Here is a 15,287-nt window from a genome sequence, read left to right on the forward strand (position 1 = left end):
ATCATTTTATAGCAGCAGTTGGACAGCATTTATCTTCATTGTCAGAGACCTCTATCAAAAAATAATACACCACTGCATGCATAAATTCATAGTAAAGTGATAAGCCTTCAAGGAAACAAAGTATAAACTCAGGGGGAAAGTCTACCCCTAAGAATTTTCTGCTTACCATTTCCTCCCATGTTTCTCCTACTCTTCTCAATACAAACTGGGATCATCTGTGCTTTAAACAAATTGCTATTGGACATCTAAGTAAGATGAAACAGTATTTCATAAGAGCATTTACTCACAGTCTCCACTTACCACAGGCTGGAAATGTAACAACAAAATTACATGTTTCCTCTGTGAACTGTGTTAATTGTTCTGGCACTATTTAAATAGAAAGAAATGAAAGAATACAGCCAACAGTTCCCCAAAAAGAAAAAGGGAATCACCAGATCATGATTACACCTGAGATTACCCAGGCTGTCAAAACTGTTTGTAAATTAGAGAGGGTAATTTAAAACTGAAGCGGGATTATATTTGACTTGTAATAGATCTAAAAATACTAGACGAAAGTGCAAGAGAAATTTTCTGGAGTTAGACACTGTCTGTGGCTGAAGTACAGCAATACGAACATGGGTGTTACCACTTCCAAGCATCTGGAAACCACCACAGTGTCCCCACCACAGACCTGTTCAGTAATGAAACTGAACAAAGACAACATTTTTAACCTTTGGCGGGGCGGAGGGGCACAAATTTCTTTGGTTTTCCAATGAAATTTGAGGAGAAAGCCCCACGTATACGTCTGTTATACTCTCGTGTGTTCATGATCTCCCTGGCACCCAATGAGGGAGCCCCCTGAGGTCCTGAGGACGTTAGGTGGAGAATGGCTGGGCCCCGAAGCACACTCAAACTAGACCAGCTCACAGACCCAACTGAGTTTACAAGTAAGAGGTAAGATCACCTCTTAATCTTCACTGCCCCTTTAAAAACTTGGTGCTATCTTATTAATGGCCCAGTACAGTGAAGAATTGCTAATGAAAATAGAAAGATGTTACAAGACACCAAAACATCGTCTATACAACAAAATCAGTTTCTCTATACAGTGAGAATATGCTAATCAGTCTACATTTTCTGAATTAATCCTAGAGTGACCAAGTATGCTAAAACCAAAAGGTACACAATGTAATAAATAGTATAGAATTTATAAGGTGAGTGCAACAGACTGTGTTACAATCCAAGCTATGTTCTTGAATCACAAGAGTATCTTTCTATTAGCTTTGTAAGTTAACAGTCTTTATAAATGACACCTGAACACATGCAGTGGCAACAATATATGGCAGATGTAACACATTGTAAGTACAATCACAAGTATGTCTAAATATTGTGAGCTAAAGCAGAATCGTCTTTCGTGTTCCATCATTTGGCAAAATACAAAGGCATATGTTTAAAATATGTGTGTGTGTGTGTATACATATATGTATTACCTTTTTTTTTTTTAATTTAGAAGGCAAAATCTTTTTAACATACCTTAGCTGAAATTAAAGGGCAGGGCGGGGGGTGGGGTGGGGGATGGAGAGAGGTTACATAGGTTGCCTTAATCCAAAATGTAAAATGCCTCATTCAATGTACTATACACATTTGATCCACAACATTCAATGACTCTACTCTTTCATAGCATTTTGGGTCTAAAAGTTACGGGTCACATCTCCTAAGGATTATTACTTCATTTCAGTGGAATGTTGTTTAATGAGGGCACTGTAAAATTCACTTCACCAAAAGACTGCTCAAGGTTCCCAATGGAAGATCTCACATAAAGCAGAAAAAGAGAGAAGAGACAAAGGAGGGAAAAAAAGGCTGAGCAGTCTGAGGAGGACAGAACTAGTAGGGAAAACTGTATCATAAGCATCACTAGAAATTAACTGGCTCCCTCTTAAGTTATGACCGCAACACAAAACAGTCCTCCCCACACCGCTCTTGACCCTCTTCTTCCCCAGGCACTATTCGAAAGCTTTATTCCCCATTTCTCAGGTCCTCTACTGTGGTCTTCAAACTGGTGACCCAAGGAAATTCGCAAGAGGTATGAGGGCAAAGGTTTTAGGTAAACTTCGTCCCAAGGTCCTTAACTCCAAATGCCCTCTTCAGCCTTTCCCTTCATTTCCCACTTGCCTTTCCCTACCTGACAGAGAAAAGCAGGCCTCTCACTCATCCCAAATCAACGATATACAGCTCCAGGGTGTAAACACCTCTGAGGCCAGGAACAGATCTATGTAGGAGAATTCCTGAGCTCCAATCAAGAAATATTCATGGATGGTTCCTCATTAAAGACATTCAGGTAACCAACCTGTAGCAAGGCCCATCCCTTCTCTGGCTAGCAATACAGAATTACAAAACTAGGTGGAAGATTTTCTCTCATAGGTGTGAAAATGAAGACTTGCAGTTTTTCAACATTCTGGTGAGGAGGGGGGTTTACACAAGCAAAAACATTGAGGACTACCACCCAACCTCAGCTCACTCTTCACTGAATAAATGTCTTTTGCTCTACTTCTAGTTTACACTTTTCCACATCTCCTTCTATTTGTGCACTGTTAGAGCATCTCTCCTCACCGTCCCCAAGATCCCTGCCCCTCCACACCAATGACTTATTCTCAACCTGCAAACAAGCTCAAGTTTCCAAAACCCCATCCCAATGCGCGTGTGCACGCACACACACACAGCGCATTAAAATTTTTTCTTTTTGGACTTTTTAGTGAGAAAGAGAGAGAGAGATCATGAGCAGGAGAGAAGGGTAGAAGGAGAAGCAGGGAGCCCAGTGTAGGACTTGATCCCAGGACCCAGGCATCATGACCTGAGCCAAAGGCAGAAGCCTAACCGACTGAGCCTCCCAGGCGCCCTATTTTTTTTTTTTTAAACTTTAGAATAATCGCAGATATATGGAAAAGTTGCAAAGAATTCCCATATACCTCCCAGTCAGTTTCCCCATTTTCACACTTATAGCACTATTTTTCATTGGCCAAAACTGAGAAATCAACACTGGTATATTACTTGGAACTCCAGACTTTGTTTTGAATTCAGTTTTTCCATTCATGTTCTCTATCTGTTCCAAGAGCAAATCCACAGTATTGCACTCTGTGTTCTGTGAGAGTATCTCCGTTTTTCTTGGCTTTTCATGACCTTCACAGCTTTGAGTTCAGGCCAGGTATGCTGTGGAATGTCCCCCTCACCTCCCCGACCAATCTGGGTTTATCTGGGTTTTCCCTTGGAGGAAAAAAGGGAATTACACTCCACCTCCTGTAGAGTGTGGGTGATATCTACACATCCTATTTGAATTCTTCTGTGGGAGGGACAGGCTTCTTCTCCATTTATTAATTCATATAATCATTTCTTTCTATCAGTATGGGTTCATGGCTACTTTATCCTTTGGGTTATAGTTCAGTGCTATTCATCAAAATAAATAAATAAATAAATAAACAAAATAAATTTCAGCCCTGGCCATGGGGTGCTCTCAGGTTAGCTCCTTGTCCCTTTGGTTTGCTCCCATACTTTTGTCTTTTGAGTACTCCCCTAACTCCTGCTCCTCCAAGATGCTCCAGGCTCATTGATTTTTCTCTACCCCGGTTCTAGAACCAGCCATTTCTCTCACGTATCAGTCTCCTCTTCTTAAAAGCTATCACCTGGGGCACCTGGGTGGCTCAGTTGGCTAAGCATCTGACTCTTGGTTTCAGCCCAGGTCATGATCTCGAGGTCATGATCTCAGGTTTGTCCCGGATTGGGTCCCACAAGGGGATCCCTGCTCATCTGGGAGTCTCCTCTCCCCCACTTTTCCCCTCTCCCTTTCTCTCCCTTTGCCCCATCCCCATGCTCTAGCTCTCACTAAATAAATCTTTTAAGAAAAAAAAGAAAGAAAGAAAAAAGCTATCACCCAGTCTCCTGCTATCCCAGCCAAACTTCCTAAATGAAGCTTCCTTGGTGATGTCAATGACCACCCTCCTTAAAGCTCTCCTCTGTGGACTTTTAGGATGCCAATCTATCTGGGGGGAACTCATTTTATAATCTTTCTGCTCACACTCCCGGAATTCATTATAAGAAAACTTCACTTAACTCTCAGTCTCTGTATGTGGTCTTGGACAATATCATCAATGACTCTCCAAAACTTTGACTCAGCCCAAACCTCTCTCCACAACTCCAAGTTCATTCTTTCCAACTGCCCAGAAACATGATCCTGGGTATGAAAAGGCACTTGGAAGGCTGTCCAAAATGTATCATTCACTTAGTGAAAAGTGTGTCACCCTGGAGATGCCAGGAGACACCTATGATTCAGCCTGACCTGCTGCTTAGTCTGCAAAGGGCATTTTCTTTATAAAGGACTCAATGCCTCACACTCCAAAGAAGGGATGGGAAAGAACTGAGAGAAGAAGACTGAAGTTGGTTCCACTCTTGTAAATAAAAGCAGAAAGCAGAATTTAAAAAGGGCTTCCAATCAGCAGATCAGGAAGGACATGAGTAACAAAACTAAAAAATGTCATTATCCTTATTTTTTTTAAAGATATTATTTATTTATTTGACAGAGAGAGAGAGATCACAAGTAGGCAGGGAGGCAGGCAGCGAGAGGGGGGGAAGCAGGCTCTCTGCTAAGCAGAGAGCCCCATGCGGGGCTTGATCCCAGGATCCTGGGATCATGACCTGAGCTGAAGGCAGAGGCTTTAACCCACTGGGCCACCCAGGCACCCCTGTCATTATCTTTATAATGTGTTTAACTATAATGAACAGCAGTAAACATCTTAACACCTACTTCCTTACATTTCTGACTAGCAAAAAACAGTGAGTGTGCACCACAACAGGTGGTGTGGGGAGTAGTGCCACCTTAAAAAAAAAAAAGGAAAAGACAACATGAGGTAACGAGACAAAGGCGGCCTGAAAAACCACCACGGGCCAGACAGTGACCCCCTGCAACTCAACAGGGCCAAAATTAATCAGACCCCAATTCCATCAGCCCATTCCTCTCCCCTTGGTCCCTTGGTTATCCACCAGTATCCATCACCCAAACTAAAGATCAGTTACTCCTTTTCCTGGTTCCTTCTCCACATGTAATCACCACCCAAAATCACGGAGTTCTCTTGAGATAGTAGAAATGCAGGGGTGCAGGGAGACAGGGATGGGGATCTCTTCACTTGAACTACTTCTCTATTATTTTCAATTTAAAGATTTTTATTTATTTTCAGATTGAGTGAAAGAGAGAGCAAAGAGCAGAGGGGAGAGAACCTCAAGCAGACTGTGCTCAGTGAGGAGCCAGACGCAGAGCTCGATCCCATGACCCTGAGCTCATGACCTCAGCGGAAACCAAGAGTCAGACATGTCAACTGAATGCACCACCCAGATGCCCCTCTATTATTTTCAATTTACACTCTCTCTAAATGCTTTATCTTCCCCTGGGCTGAATATGCTTTCACCTCCTGTTTTATAAAAATATTTAATGACATAGGAAGATATTATAGTATAAGGTTTAGGGGAGGAAAAAGCAATCACAATACAGTGCATTTGTTAGGAACCCACTTCATCAAAATTTACTTGAATATGCATATTAAAAAATTTGACTGGGCCTCTGTACCAAAATGCTTGCCATAGATATTTCTGGATGAAAGAAGCAAATGGTCTGTCTTATTCTGGGCACCTAAATATTTTCTAATTATTATAAAATGAACATATAGCTGCATTCCTAGCCTTTTAAAACAAAACAAAAATCACAATTATTATAAAAAATAAACTATAATCAGGGGTGCCTGGGTGGCTCAGTCGGCTAAGCAGCTGCCTTTGGCTACGGTCATGATCTGAGGGTTCTGAGATGGAGCCCCACATCAGGCTTCCTGCTCAATGGGGCGTCTGCTTCTCCCTCTTCCTCCACTGCTCCCCCTGCCTGTGCCTCACTCATGAGCATGCACACACTCTCACTCTCAAATAAATAAATAAAATCTTTTAAAAAATGAATTAAATAAACTATAATCAAATCTCAGTTCCAGAAAGGAGACCAAGGTCATCTCTAATCCACATCTCTATGCAAGAAAGCTCTCTACCTAGACTAGTCTTTTTAAAGAATCTCCAGGAACATCTATTGTAATTGAAAAGGAAGCCCCTCCCACTGCTGGCCTGGGATGAGACCAGAAAGTTCAGCCCTCCACAGACCTAAAATTGGCTTTCCTGCAGCTGTCATCATTGGTTCTACTTCTGCCCTCTTAATCCTAATGTAGCTGTCCAGCTTTCTTATGCTTACTGTTTGAGGGTATTTCTTATTCTTCTTCCCTTATACCTATGCATGTTTTTAAAATTTTAAATGCATCTGAAATAAAATAAAATGTATCTAGTGTAAGGGTATTGTGTTGGGTGAAGCCCAGTCTGCTGGTCTTTGCCTTGTAACTGAAATGTTCAGTCACTTATTTTAATTATTGATGTTGTTGGGTTTAAGTTCTACCAACCCGCTCTTTGTCTTCTATTTTCCCTCGAGATTCCTGTTGCTCCTTTCCTGCATTCTTTTGCAGATTTTCAGTCCCCACCCAAACCTACAAAATCGGAAAATGTGGGTGTGGCCCAACAAATGGCATCTAGGTGATTCTGTTTTACAAGAAAACTTTAGAAATCCCTGCTCTAGGGCTAACAGAATGCATCCTTAATGGACCAAATTCTATTTAGCTTCAGTCTTGTACCTATTCCCAGCTGACACTTTTATCATCTAATTCCTTTTGGAAATTAAAAATAATCACAAGGTCTTCTAGAACCCCTACCATTCTCTTACTTAGTTCGGGTTCTTTCTCATACATCATGAAGGGGTTTTTTTGTGTGTGTTTTTTTTTTCAATAGCTTAAGAATTCTTTCTCTTGCCAACCTCTCTCCACTTAGCCTTCAACACTACTGCCAGAATATATCATTCCTAAAATACACATCAGATGTTACTCTCTTGTGGGGAAAAAAAGGAAAAGAGAAGATAAAAAATACGCATTGCCTGCGGCCTTCAGGGTGAAGACCGTACTTCTTTCAGGGACATCCAATGCCCATCCCCGTTGGGTCAAACTTCAGCAGCCCTTCCCCTCAGCCAACCCCCTCCACTGCTTCCTCAGCTGATCGCCAGACACCCTCCACCAGACGCCTCTCATGCCAGCCATCTTTGCACAAGAGTATTTTCTTCCTTGGAATGCTCTTTCTGTCCTCTCCAGCTGGAGACCCCCTACCATTTTTCAAATCCCAACCAAGGCAGGTCTTCTCGGAGCCTCCTCTGCTATCTTAACCTTCATGCTCTCCCACAAGCTCCCAGCTCTCCTGTGTATCAAGTCACGAGGTGGGACGGGTCAAAGGGAAAGTGTGCTCGTTAGAGGAAAGGCAGCCAAAAGATAACGCTGCTCATAGATAATGACTGAAACAGGACTGTGAGGAACTCCCGCTCTCAGCAGCTTCGAGACTGCTTCCAACACCTGGGCTCGAGGCAGAGCTCTGCCCCCAACCAAAAGAACCGAAGAAGCCCTCTTCATTTATGTAATCGCTGGACTCTGCCCTAGGGCCACAAATGGAGATCACCGAACTACTGTTGACATTTCAGAAAGTCCAAAGGAAATCCCATATTTGCCCATGGAAAAGTAGGAGCAGGACTCTGCTTTGGGCCTTCCTGGAGGGTATGCCAACTCCGTGTGGTAACACCAGGGAGCTCACGCTCACCAGGAAGTCTGACTGACTGACCAGCTTATGTGGTTTGATTACTTGAAAAATGGGAAGAGAGCAAAGATGTTTACATGGAGTTTCTTTCGTAGAGGGGTTCTTTCAAAACATGGGGTCCAAAGGAGAAGGGAGAAAAAAATAACAGAAAATAATAATAATTTAAAACACACACACAGAGGACATGACTTAGAACACAGGTACTTCACAGATGTGAACTAATAATGGAAACCATTCAGATCCTTCAGACTGAGCCCTAGTGCACAGCCTTGATTCTAAAGGAGAATCACCTGGGGATACAGAAACATTCCTGACACTCGGGGCCACATCCCAGGCCAATGACTGGAGGTGGGACGCCTGCGTCAGTATTTTTAAAATCTTCTCGGGTAATTTAATGTGAAGCCAAGTTTGAAAACCTCTGCTTTTTAGCCTTGCTACCTCACGTGAGGACGTCAGAGCAGCAGCGGTGGCAGCCCTACATGGGAGGCTGCTTAGAAATACAGAATCTGGAGGGCTCGGGTCATGATGTCCTAGAACTGAGTCCCACATCGGGCTCTTTGTTCAACTCGGAGCCTGCTTTGCCCTCTCCCTCTGCCTGCCATTCCCCTGCTTATGCTCTCTCTCTGACAAATAAATAAATTCTTAAAAGAAAAAAAAAAAAAAGATCTCATCTCCCCACATACAAAAAGAGGTTATGTCTACTACTGACGTTTGCCTGTGAAAGCCAGGCTCTTCCTAAATGTTACTTTTTTCCCCAGCCAATGTTTAAATCCAAACGATTAAAAACCTAACTTGAGGCATGAGTTTTGCATTCCACTGGCAGGCAGAGCCTCTTCAAAAAATCAGGGGGCTTCATTTGAGGTCCTGAGCTCTGAGCTCCCACGTAGGTCACACGCCAAATAGGAAGATTAAAATGAAACCCAAGCAGCATTTATTGAGCATCTATTATGTCCAAAGCCCTGCACAACCCAATAGGAGAGCTTTAAAAATCCTTGTCTTCTAAGTCCTTACTAACTCAGGGAAAGGGCATTTTTCTATGTCCTAAATATCTTGAAAATATAACAAATGTACAGAACAAAAAGTTGGGGGCGCCTGGGTGGCTCAGTGGGTTAGGCCTCGGCCTTCGGCTCAGGTCATGGTCTCAGGGTCCTGGGATAGAGCCCCGTCTTGGGCTCTCTGCTCAGCAGGGAGCCTGCTTCCCCCTCTCTGCCTCTCTGCCTAGTTGTGGTCTCTGTCTGTCAAGTAAATAAATAAAATCTTAAAAAAAAAAAGTTGATTAACCAATTATATCTCTTCATGATCAAGGCTCTCTAAGTCACAGAGTTAATTAGTTTTATATATCATGTTTAAGGATCCCTTTAAGACACTTAGACCAGTTTTAGTTCACAAGTGTCGCCCATAGTGTCAGAAAGGAGGCGACTTCCTGGCAGTTCCAGCAGTCCTGGTGAGAACTCTCAGCTGGGAACTCTACTCCCAGTGGACAGACTAGTTAGTGTCCTTTAACATCTCAAAGCCAGCTGGCCTCCTGCCGTAAAATGATTAACAACTTAATGGGCTCCTAAGCTCCTTCCACTTGGAAATTCACAGAAAGAGGACTTTTTGCCAAATACAAAATGTGTGCTTGAGATGTTTAGTAACAGCCCTCAATATCAAAGTCTGGGCACAGTGGCAAGGAGGGTGCTGGAAAAATTTTGCTAGTGACTGGAACGGTGAGTGTTTGCTGAGCACCCACAGTACATAGTGCTTTGTCCATATTCAATTAATTTCCACCACAAGCCATTAAGCCAAGTACAGTATCACCATCCCTGCTTTACAGAGAATGATGGTGAGGCCCACGGATTTGGGTCATTTTCTCAGTCACACAGCTGGTAAGTGGGGGGACTGAGCTATGACCCGGGCTCCGAGAACCCTTGCTCTTCATCACTGTGCCAACTGGCCTCTCGGGAGAAGCTACCGTTACGCTGTCGAGCCGTCAGTCACTGGATCACTTTTTCGGTCTTTTAGGAAATACTTTTCCTGACATCTAGCTATGTTTCATCACAGCACTCTCAAATTTGATCTTACTTTTTGAAGTCGGCTAGAAGGCTTCTGCAAAAGGCAAACAGGGATATATTATCACAGTTGGTCTGGTCTGGCGTTCTCCAGGTGTGTCTGGGGGCTGAAAGAAATTCCAGGGGGGCCTGGCTAGCTCAGTCCATAAAGCACGTGACTCTTAATCTCAAGGTCATGAATTCAAGCCCCACATCGGGCATGAAGCCAACTTAAAATAGAAATAAATATTTTTTAAAAAAGAAATTTGGTATCTGGGACCAGAGCATCTACCATATTTTAATGACTAAAGATAACAATAATTATATATATGTATGTGCATTTGTGTGTGTGTGTGTGTGTGTGTGTGTATATATATATATAGCAAGTTGAGGTGAACATGGAACTCCAGTGTGGGTTTTTTTTTTTACCTGATGTTTCAGATGCTTTGAATACTCAAGTTTCCCCCCATAAAGATGTGGTTAAGAGATGCCTGCCTCCCTCCTGGCAGAAAGTCTGTCTTTTAAGCTGTAAGTCTTAGGGATAACAGTAAGGCAGTTATCAATGGTGGTATCATGTAGGACAATCACTTTATGAAGAGAAAGTGCTTTCAGAATAAGAACTTGGCTGAAACCATTTCAACTAACAGTTTTTCTCTCTCCTCTCTACCCCCTTCTCTCTCCTTTAATAAATGCACAGTCGCAGGGAGCCATACATGCAGGTTATATATTTCCAACACCTTAAATAAGCGGATCACAGCTGATAAAATAACGAGCAAAAAAAACATTTTCTATGCAAACAATTTCCCTAACGCTCATACACATTCTCAGAGTTGAACCAAGTTCCTGGGAAATACACCATTTTGAACAGCCTTGCAGCCCACACGTAATATTTAAGCCCCAGTTTTTCCATCAACTTTGATGACATCTAAAGCATGCTGCCCAAACACACTTGGCAAGTGCCTCCTTTGTGCTCTGCTTACTCACTGCTGGTAGATGGCAGAGCCGCTCATGGAGGACACCCTCTTTGTGGGCAGTCTGAAACTGCCCTTGGGGGACATGGGATTTCCAGAAGTTGTGTTACACACAAACTCCGCTTACAGCTCTGTCGAGATGTACCTATCCCGTGGCCTTGTGTTTTCTTCATACCTCTTTCCTGTCAACAGCTGACCAAGGCTCTCTGAATATTACCAAAGCAGGGATGCTGACGGCTCCCACCCAAGGGGGCCTGCTATCTTCTACAAGCCCCGTAGTCTTCAAAAAGTGCTGAATTGCTACTACTCCAAGTGGCTACTGCCTCTGGTTTCCACCTAGATCTGAGTTATCAACTCTTGAGGAATGAAGTCTTCCACACAGAAGGTTGACTGTCAGCCAGGTCTAACTCAGCCCAGTCCATAAACTGATTATTGTCAAGCCCCTGCTGGACCCCTCACTCAAAGCTCAGAACTGTTGTGGTCAGACCCTGCTCAGGAGAGGGCGAAGGGTCAGGAAAAAAAAAAATCACAGAGGAGTTTTCTAGGGACTAGAATCATCAGGCCATTCAGGCTGCGCCCCGGAGTTCCTGCCCACAGAGGTACACTGTTAAATAAAGGCTTCACCATGTGCAACACTACCTCTTGAACTTGAGAGTGTAAGACTCCTAGAAGAAAAACAAGAGGGAGTGGCTATTGCATAAGAGGCAGAGAAAAAAAAACAAGAAAAGCCACTAATCTCTTCCTTATTTTACAGTTAAGAAACTCAAGCACCAGGGTTTCCCAGGTTTAAACAGACTTTAATATGATTTCTTAAAAAACATAACCACAATAAAATTATCCCATCTAAAATGTTTTCTTTAAAAACATAAGAACAAGGGCACCTGGGTGGCTCCGTCGGTAAAGCACCTACCTGACTCTTAGTGTCAGCTCAGGCGATGATCCCCAGTCCTATTATCAGCCTCACATCAGGCTCCGAGGTCGGCTCCAGATTCTCTGCCCTGCCCTACCCACACCCAGGCTCGCATGCGTGCTCGCTCCTTCTCTAAAATAAAATCATTTTTAAAAAATTAAAGAAAACACAATGTTTTCTTTAATATTAATTACTAACATTAATAAAATTTTCCTTCAATAGCCTCAAATACTCACTCTTCAATTTTAATTAGTATGCTTAGATCAAACAGGATTTTTTTTACTACAGGGTTATGTCTCTTGGGTGTTTAAATAGCCTATACATATTTTTGCCTACAGATTTGTTGGGAAAAAAAAAAGACTACTTCCTGTAGTGTACTCAGGTTATGGATTTTGCTGACAGCATGCAGGAAGTGTCCTTAACACATTTTTCGGTCCACTGTGTTTCCCATAAGCTGACTCAACCAGATCCCTGTCCAAACTTCTGGAAAGACTATTCCAGAAGTGGTTTGTCTACACCCCATTGAATCACATCAGGACACACAACAGTTTCCTCTTGATAAAAAAAAATCTTAACATTAAATAACAGGTTTATAACAGGTATAAATAACAGGTGTTATCAGCCACCCTAAACCATCCTATTGAAAAGCTTCTCACCAGTTTTTAACCTAATGACATTATCAGGTACTGGTGATCACTGCCTATTCAGTTTGAGAATACAAATACTGAAATGGTAATATTTCAGTGCTATCACTCTATTTGTTAATGTTTTTCTACAAGTAACTTTTCCTCCTTAATTATTTGGCTACCCAGTTTGTTCAGGTAACTAGGATAAATGCCTGATACCTTGTTTTCATTTTTTAAAAATTATGAGCTGGTTTCCTACCAGTTTCCAAAGGTGATTAATGGATGTTGTTGTTTTAATTACCAGTTTAATGGGTGCCTGGGTGGCTCAGTGGATTAAGCCTCTACCTTTGGCTCAGGTCATGATCTCAGAGTCCTTGGATGGAGCCCCACATCAGCTCCCTGCTCAGCGGGGAGCCTGTTACCCCCTCTCTGCCCTACGTGTGATCACTCTCTTTCCCTCTGTCAAATAAACAAATCTTTTTTTAAAAATTACCAGTTTAAATCCCTGGGTTTAAACATATTTGTTATGTTTTAATCCACTCAGTTTTATTCTTCTAAGCTTTTATGCTTCCATTTGGCTGCTGGGAAACCCTTCAAGTTGTTTTCAGAGTCTTTTTGTTACCACTCAAATGGTCTTTAATAGGGCATTGCTTTCTGGTAATGATGAGAAATTGTAGGCTTATGGTGTACATTTCTAGACCCAGACCTAAAACTGGTCTTCACTTCCATAAGACCTAGTTTCTTTTATTGGGGAATGGTAAGTAAAATCCACACTGTGGGATATGGAAGACAGCCTTGCTGCTGGTGTGGCCATTTTTTAGTTTTTTCCCCTCCAAGAGATAGAGGAAGAAAATAAAGGGTTTTTTGTTTTTGTTTTTTAAAGATTGTATTCAGGGACACCTGGGTGCCTTCAGCTCAGGTTACCATCCCAGGGTCCCAGGATCAAGCCCCTTGTGGGCCACCCTGCTCAGCAGGGAGTGTGCTTCTCCCTTTTCCCTGCATTTTTTTTTTAAGATTTTATTTATTGATCAGATAGAGATCACAAGTAGGCAAAGAGGCAGGCAGAGAGAGAGAGAGGGAAGCAGGCTCCCTGCTGAGCACAGAGCCTGATACGGGGCTTGATCCCAGCACCCTGGAATCATGACCTGAGCTGAAAGCAGAGGCTTTAACCCACTGAGCCACCCAGGCACCCCTCTTCCCTGCCTTCTGCTTATGCTCTCTCTCGCACTCTCTCTCTCTCTCGAATAAAGAAATATAATCTTTTAAAGAAATAAAAAATAAAATAAGATTTTATTTTGGGCAACAGAGCATGCAGGCAGGGGAGGGACAGAGCAAGAGAACCTTAAACAAGCTCCACGCTCAGTGCAGAGTCCAATGTAGGGCTCACTCTCACAACCCCAAAATCATATATGACCTAAGCCAAAATCAAGAGCCAGATGCTCAACCAACTGAGCACCCAGGTGCCCCAAAAATGCAATTTTAGAAAAGATAGTAGGCATCATTAGTTTCCATTGTTTCCATTGGTATTTTTTTTTAAGATTTTATTTATTTATTTGACAGACAGAGATCACAAGTAGGCAGAGAGGCAGGCAGAGAGAGAGGAGGAAGCAGGCTCCCCGCTGAGCAGAGAGCCCGATGTGGAACTCGATCCCAGGACCCTGAGATCATGACCTGAGCCAAAGGCAGCGGCTTTAACCCACTGAGCCACCCAGGCGCCCCTCCATTGATATTTTTAATTAAATTTAGGATTACCCTGTTTTTACTTACCCTGTTTGATTTTGAAAATTTTTTTTCTTAACAGTAAAATAATACCTCTGTCATTACTAACCACTTTTGTTGAGAAAAGTTTACACTGTTTCGCCAGATCATTGAAATACAGATAGTCTTCACTTCACAGAGTAATGAAGGACCATAAAAAGCTGAAATTCTGGTAGTGCCCGGGTCGCTCAATTGGCTAAGCCTCTGCCTTCGACTCAGGTCATGATCCCAGAGTCCTGGCATCAAGCCCAGCATTGGGCTCCCTGCTCAGTGGATAGTCTGCTTTTCCCTCTACCTACCTCTGCCTGTGCTCATGCGCTTGCTTATTCTAATAAATAAAATCTTAAAAAAAAAAAAAAAAGAAAAAGCTGAAACTGCAAAAAACAATCCTAATAATCAATGCAGAAAATACAATTGTTGGGGTGGCTGAGTGGCTCAGCTGGTTGACCATCTGCCTTCAGCTCAGATCATGATCCTGGGGTTCTGGAATTGAGCCCTACATCGGGCTCCCTGGTTGGCAGGAGTCTGTTTCTCCCTTTCACTCAGTGTGCATTCACTCTCTCTCAATAAATAAAATCTTTTTAAAAAATTACAACTGTTCCATGTCCTTTACAAATTTCTGTCAAAATACTAAAATGTATGCTATGAGTCTAAAGGTTTACAGGAAAAAAACTTCTACATAACTTACAAGTCACATAACTTACAAGTAACATAGAAGTTATATATAAATAACATACAAATATATGAGATCGTTTTTAGGAAAATGAAGAGTAAAACTAGTATTTACTAAATATGCTGGGTGGCTCTGTTAGTTCAGTGTCCAATTCTTGATTTCGGCTCAGGTCATGATCTCAGGGTCATGAGACGGAGCCCCAAGTTGGGCTCCGCACTGGGCACAGAGTCTGCTTAAGATTCTTTCCCTCCCTCTCCCTCTGCCCCTTCCCCTGACACTCTTACTCTCAAAATAAAGAAATAAATAAAAAATAAAACTAAGATGTAAAACATTAAAACACATGGAGAATTAGAGGGTTTAATTTCTTTAAGAAAAAAACTTTCTAGGGACGCCTGGGTGGCTAAGTTGGTTAAGCAGCTGCCTTCGGCTCAGGTCATGATCCCAGCGTCCTGGGATGGAGTCCCACATCGGGCTCCTTGCTCGGCAGGGAGCCTGCTTCTCCCTCTGCCTCTGCCTGCCATTCTGTCTGTCTGTGCTTGCTCTCTCTCCCTCTCTCTCTCTCTGACAAATAAATAAAATCTTAAAAAAAAAGAAAAAAACTTTCTAAGAGTACTTTGAACAGTGCCTGCAGTCTTGTCACAG

At 42.5% G+C, this 15,287-nt stretch overlaps 1 protein-coding gene across 4 annotated transcripts in view; it reads right to left on the bottom strand.

The window, feature by feature from the left end:
* The window catches only part of AFF1 (ALF transcription elongation factor 1), a 250,846-nt gene that overhangs the window by 140,164 nt on the left and 95,395 nt on the right, over positions 1 to 15,287 (bottom strand). The gene's annotated exons all lie outside the window — the stretch shown is intronic.

Source organism: Mustela nivalis, assembly GCF_964662115.1.
Source record: "Mustela nivalis genome assembly, chromosome: 4".
Taxonomy (NCBI): domain Eukaryota; kingdom Metazoa; phylum Chordata; class Mammalia; order Carnivora; family Mustelidae; genus Mustela; species Mustela nivalis.